Below are 6,760 nucleotides of genomic sequence, written 5' to 3' on the forward strand. Positions count from 1 at the left end.
TGTTGTCTGAAGTTGGTCTACTCAATTTTTGTGATCCTTAAGGATAAAGTAGTTCATGGCGAAAACTGAGTCTTCATCTGAGTTCATGCTGATAACACAGTTCATGATTATTCTGGGTCAGGGATTGTCTCTTTTATGCTACTACGGTGCTTGTGGCTGAGTCTGATACTCGGTCAGGGCAACCACAGCTCTGGAAATTGGTGACACCCTCTGCTGCTGACCCATCCATGAGCCCCAGTGGGACATCCCGTACAATAAACCTGGCACCAGGTGTGTGTCTCCCCCCGCCCCCCCGCCTTGTTTCTGTGTTTTTACCAGCGTCTGTGGCAATTACTGCTCTGCCATCGCAGCGTTAGGGCTTTTGTTTGGGAGAGTGTGCATTCTGTAAGACAGTCTCTTGTACCTTTGGTTTATTTACAGAACTCGTGGGGAAATGCACAGGTTCACGCATTCCTATTGTGACGAAGAGGGATAAATTGTTGGAATGCTTCTAGGATTTGATGGCTTTGTCAGTCTCCTTTGGTGGGAATGTTTAAGGCTGTTGGCTTTATGCTTTGGCTTAATTCCCACATTGCTTTTGAGAGGTTTGAGTGCACTGACTAGAACCTTTTTGTAGGGATCAGTTGTATTCTTCTGATATTTTGATTTTACAGGTAAAGCTACTGTTCAGTATGAAATGAAAACAAACATTTTGCCTTTAAAACTCCGGGCCTTATTTTCCTTGAAACTGGATTTTCAGATGTGGTGTTAGAAGGCATTGCAGAATTCTAATTATTATTTCTGCATCTTGTTGCTGTTCAATGTTTGGTGGCCTGAAGAACAGTACTGTGTAAGATCTGTAAGCAAAGTGGTTTTGTATTTTAGGAATACTTGCCAGCTGAATAGTTTATACCTTGGACTTAAACTCTAGAGGGTGATCTATGCAGGACAGCCACGTCATAGAGTAGCTGGTGCATGATTTATACTTGTAGTCAGCTTCCTAATTTGTAGGCTTAATTTTGCATGGGTTGTGTGTTGAACTTTGCAGCAGTTTGTTTGCGTTACCATTTGCTTGAGGCCTGGGCAAAGATTTAAAGAGTCTGCAGACTTCAGGATAAGTATTTATTACTTTGTCATGCTGTGTTATTATTTGAAAGCTCTTTTGAGTATTGGTGGTATTCAAGAAATTGCCAAGATTTAGAGGGTGACTCTATACCTCTATGTACTGAGCAGAAAAGGACAATGGATCTTTCTAGTTGCCGGGCAGCTTTCTTTGCTTTCTTTGGTCAATCTATCAAGATTATGCTGCAGTGTGGCTAATTTATTTGTTAAATGCAACAACTCGTCTTAATGGAGAGACTTAGGTCAGTTCTGTAATCAAAACTGGACTCGCTGTCCCCGCTTCTGTGTTCGTACTCACTTTCTCTAACGCTGCCTCAGTGAGATTCCACTTGAGGGCCGAAGAATCACAAAGCTGGACCAGATTTTGCTAAATGGAAGTAACGTAGCAGTGGTCATTGTTGTTAAAAGGCTGCAGGCATTTATTTTCTGTACCTGTAAGCTGATCAGTAACTGAGTTCAGCTAGTTCAAGCTGCGCTTTCCAGACCCTTCCATTACATGAGGTACTTTCAAGTAGCTTCCAGGGCGTATGTGTGTATGAATGATGCTGGAAGAGTGATGTGGCTGCCTTACTTGGTACGTGTTACAGTTTAAAATAAAATAAAACGAGAAGTGTGTGGCCTTAATTTTATTTTGGTGAGTGTTTTTCGGTTTTCAGGTGTGCAAGGGAATCACTGCCTTTGTTACCCACTCTGTAGGCCAGCTCATACAGTGGCTTTTAACTCGTGAGTGCTTGCGTGCATAAGTATAGAGGTGGAATGCATCTACATTTCATCCATTACTGTACGTATAAATGTGTTTGCAGCAGTTTGGATGCTTAGAAGCTCGTCGAGTCATTTGGCGCTTGTGGTACCGTGCAATGCCTGGAGAGCTGTACCTTTACATGCTCAGGAGAGAAATCTGGAGGTCTGTTGGATTATACCAAATCAGAAGTGCCGTGACTTTTAGTTTATTGTGTGCTGATGTCTGTAGATCAGTGCTGAAACAGTCATGAAATATTGTGATTAAGCATCCCTAAGCTGAATTCTGCAACTTCCTGAATACCACAAAAGCAGACCCACGGTAGTTCTTTGCTTGTCTGCATGGATGGCTGCAAAGTCTGGCCTTCCTGCAGAGGGTATTCCTAATTTTGTGGGAAGAGAAGAGGAGGACTGACTTGAGTCAAAGTTGGCTCTGTGTGCATGAGGAATAATTTCCATTTTGCTGTCTTAGCTACCTTGCACCTCCTCGCTGTGTGTCTGAGCACGTGCCATCTTGACTTAACCAAAGCAGACAAAAGGCTTAGAAATGATGTGCTGCATCCTGAAAGGATAGTGCATGTTCTGACTTCTTGTATGGGGTGAAATTGCTACCGTCCGGTGAAGCTGCTGGTGTGTTCTCTTGAAGCAGAAGCTGGTGATTCTTAGCGTGCAAATTTCCAGCAAGACGTAGAGATGTTTTGGTATCACAACTTGTGTCTGTTTGAGGGACACATCTTCCCACATCAGGAGGACTGTGCTTTAGACTTTTCCTTACTTTGGTGCCAAAAGCAGCAAAGCTCTTTGTCTTTAGAAGTGCTCAGCTAATTATTAAGTATATATCAGTAAAAGGAATGGTTATTCTCTTCTCCCTTATTGACGTTTTTCCTTTTGTATTTCCTTTTCTGTTGTTCAGTTCTTTACTTTCTTCACATGAAAATGCTGTGCTGATTTATTCCCTGCTGCCTGTAGAAGGGCTCAGGCTCGCTCTTAGTTTTTGGGCTCTGCTTAGCCATAGAAGTTGGAACGAGGAGACCAACTTCCCAGTGCAGCGACAGTCTGGGGAAGAATTGGCAATTGGAGAAATTCTTCACGAAAGGGAGCATGTTCTTTGTCCTTCTAAAAATGAGCTGTAGTGTTTCTAGACAGACTCATCTCCTTGAAGTGAATAACAAAGACAAAAACCAGGATGTGTGTTATCTAGGCACTCCTTCATGTTTTGTTAAACATTCTTTGCGTTTTGGAGATTTTTTTTTTGGCCTGCACTTCTCTGGCGGTAACTGACTTCCTCTGTTGGGAGAGGAAGATACTACTGAATCTAAAAATCACTTTTGTGATCTACCACAAAGTCTCCATCTGCTAAAAACTGTTGTAAAGCAAGACCTGTCAGGTGTGGGTTTGTGAGACTCAAATCTATGGCACTAGCACCAGCTGGTTCCTGGAGGAGAAGGACCTGAAGTATAAATTGATGCAGCTGTCATCTATGAAGACATGTCGTATCTATATATCTATAACCTAAAGAGAGCTCTTGGGGTGTGGGTTGTTTGTTTATTTGTTTTGTTGACACACTCTTGCAGTTGACAGTTGAAAAAGACAAGGATTTCCTCTTCAGGAAAGGTGCATTGCTAATGATAACGCTGACTTTGTTAAGTTGAAATCGTTGAAATCACTTTCTTGTGAAGACACACTGATCTGTTCTGAACAGAAGGCCTTCTTTTTGTTAGTTCCTGTGTTCCGTTATGTAAGCACAGAAGTTACTTTTCTAACTGGTTGATGGAAAAGTAATAGTTCTGTTTCAGTTGCTGTCAGTCTTCAGTTTTTCTCCATCTGTTGCATTTGTTTATGGCCCAAGTCTATGTAAAATACAGGTCGTGAGGCAAGAGATTGCTGTTCTTCAGAGCAGGGGCAGGTGCTAAGCTGGATCATTTGTTTAAACACTGCTTCAGGCTGTGTCACCAGAAACCAGGGGGCAGAGTGCTGGAGAATTCGTAAAGCTCTTCAAAGTGGATGCAGCTGTTGGATGCTCAGCCCCCTTTGGTTCAGCTCCCTTTTGCTTGGTAGATAGACTTTCCTAGTTCACGTTCAAGGGATAAAACCAAACCAAAGCAAAGCAAACCCTAAAAAAAGGCTGGTGTTAAAAGTTCTCATTGGTGTCCGTGGTGACTCTGCTTTCACCACCAAGTGCTGCTGTGTACACTCAATGAAACTGGGAGCTGCCCGTGCCTGCTTGCGTAGATCTGAGTCCTCGTGTTAGGGTAAATGTTCTTTTGACTGCATCTGTTCTCCCGTGATATAAAAACGTGACAGATATTGGGAGCGACTCTTTAGGAGAATTACTATAAAGGAAGGAATTGCTGGTTTTATTTTGTCATGATGGACAAAAAAATAACTGATTCTAAGTCATGTCCGCTGCAGCTTATGCTTCCACAATACACTGCTCAGCTGATTTCTGTGTGTTAATGGCTTTGGAGGGGAATCCCAGGTGCCTGCTGTTGCTCAAGGGAGAAGCAGGCTGCAGCATGGGCTCAGAGGGCCAGGACGTGCTTTGCCTTCATGTCACCAGAAGAAGAACGAGGAGTTGAAGAAGGGGGCTCGGGAGCAAGAAACTGCAAAGAAGTTGCTGTACGAGATCCTTTTGCCTTGCTCTGTCTGACAGAAAAGCTGCCTTCTGCTCGCTGGGCCTTAGCCCGAAACACTGTGAGCACTCCTTGCTCGAGCCTGTGAGAGGGGAGAGGGTCCTTCCTCTGCCAGGGAGTGTGCTACTGTGGGCTGGCTTGTTCTGAATAGATGATCGGCAGTTGTCGTGTTGAGATTGCATGGTGACAATCTATACAGTTGACCCCCTGAATGGTTTTTCATTTCTGTCCCCGTTTCCTTCTCCAGCTATTTTTAATACATCATTTAAAACCAAAAAGTTTTAAACCTTCCATTTGACTGGAACATTATCTGTTGGTTTTGGCTGCAAACATTTTATTTCCTAAAAATAAGTCGCCTTTTCATCAGAACACTTAAAAGATTTCTAGCCAGTGTAGTACTGCTGTATTGGGTTTTTTTGAATAAGTTTCTCTACATGTTTCAGTGTGTGCGCTTAATTTCTACTTCACTTAGTATTTTGAAAACAGTCTTAAGCTGAACAGGGGTTTCATGCTTGGGAGAGAAGAAGAGCAGATCTTGACTCAAAAGCAGCTTTTCAAAGGGAAAGGTGAACTATTTTGTTTCTTTTTCGATTTTTATTCTGATAGCACAAACATCTTGTTTTCTCAGGATTTTGTTACCTCTGGAAAAAAAACCCTTGGTATTGCTTCGCTTCCTCCTTCTCTGGTTGGCTTGTTTGTTGTTGGCTTGTTGTCTGTGTTGTTTTTTTTTTCCCCATTCCCTCCAGAGGAAGCGCTCAGACTGTTACCTTTTAGGAAGACGTTTTAATTCGTGACTCAGAGGTCTGCAGACGTCACTCTAAAAACAGTTTCTGTGCATCCAAACGCTGTTTATCCTTTATAATACGAAAAGAAAGATTTTTAACCTCCAGCAGAGAATACAAAGTATTCCAGATGGGTCTGGTTTGCTTTGCCTTCGGGATTCCTGTTGCCTGTTGCTTTGGAAGTGCAGGTAATAAGCTTTTCAGTTGAGTAAACGAGTGATGGTGTTTTTTTGTTTTTCTCCCCCTAGAAATCTAGTGCTTAATCATGCTGCGCTGTGGTGTAGGAGTTGTGGACGCTGTGCTGTTCTCCAGAATGCCCCTTAGGCTGCCACTACAAGTAGGTCATTGAAAATAATTACCTTAGGCTTTAAAAATATGGAAATGTTAACGATGCATAAAGTTTAGAGCAGGGTAGCCATCAGGTTAAAATCATTTCATGCTCATTATGACGTGCACAGTGATGGTTCCCTTCAGGTTTTTGGGTTGGTTTGGGTTTTTTTTTCCTTCTTTAAGATGGCACTGGTTGCAGAGATCTTAGTTCACTACGTGCCTAACTGTCTTAGTGTGGACGTGGATCCTTCCTGCCTGCTATTTCAGTTTACTGGCAGACATAGTTAAGAGAGCTGTTTGGCGTTGTGGAGTGTATGTATGTATGTGTATAAAGATGTATGTAAATGTGTATGAAAATAAAAAGACCTACAGTGCCCTCCCCACATCCTTAGTTTTTCCTGACCTGTACTTTGGCATTAGCAAGATTTTAAACTGATCCAAGTGTTGCTATTGCAAATGTTTCCGTGTTTCTCTAACTATTTTGATGAAATAAATTTTAAAAGTCATCAAAGCACTAAACGTTTTGTTGCTTGGCCTGCAATTGTACAGGTTTTCCCTGCCTAATATCTATTCCTTTTTTCAGGAGTCACTGTATTTTTTTACCATATGAAATGGAAAGAGATTTCTGTCTTACTGTTGGCTTTTGATAGGTATTTTTTCCTTGGGGAATTGCCCAGCAATTAAGCCCCAGGCTTTGGAATTCAGCTGATGGACAGTTTGCATGTCTGTGTCCAAATATAGATGCTAAGAAGCCATCATACAGTTCATGTTCATAACTTTATGAAAAGCCTCCCTTTTTACCCGAGGAGCCGTCCTCTTCCTCCTCCTCCTCCTCAGATGATCCTATTCCAGAGGAGCTCTTATGTTTCATTTGCAAAGAAATCATGACCAGCGCAGTTGTTACTCCCTGCTGTGGAAACAGTTATTGTGACGAATATAAGTGTTACTCCCGTGTTTGTTAATTCCAAATATCACACCTGATCTTCTGACAGCAGAAAGATCATAAAATTCCTTTGTTACCAGCTCTGTTTAATACTTAAGTATACCCCGAAAAGACTCTTCTTGTAGAAAGGAAAAAACAAAGACAGAAGGCTTTTTTCCCTTTTTATGCATCTAGTTAAATCCTCTTTCCATGCGGAAGGATGAGTACGAGAAGAGTGCGTAATGCTGCAGCTG

General features: G+C 42.1%; 1 pseudogene; it reads left to right on the plus strand.

Moving 5' to 3' along the window:
* The first annotated feature begins 433 nt into the window (after positions 1 to 433).
* On the plus strand, positions 434 to 3,300 carry LOC141938214 (U6 snRNA-associated Sm-like protein LSm5; annotated as a pseudogene).
* The last annotated feature ends 3,460 nt before the right edge of the window (positions 3,301 to 6,760 follow it).

The sequence above is a fragment of the Strix uralensis genome, chromosome Z (assembly GCF_047716275.1).
Source record: "Strix uralensis isolate ZFMK-TIS-50842 chromosome Z, bStrUra1, whole genome shotgun sequence".
In the NCBI taxonomy this organism is placed as follows: domain Eukaryota; kingdom Metazoa; phylum Chordata; class Aves; order Strigiformes; family Strigidae; genus Strix; species Strix uralensis.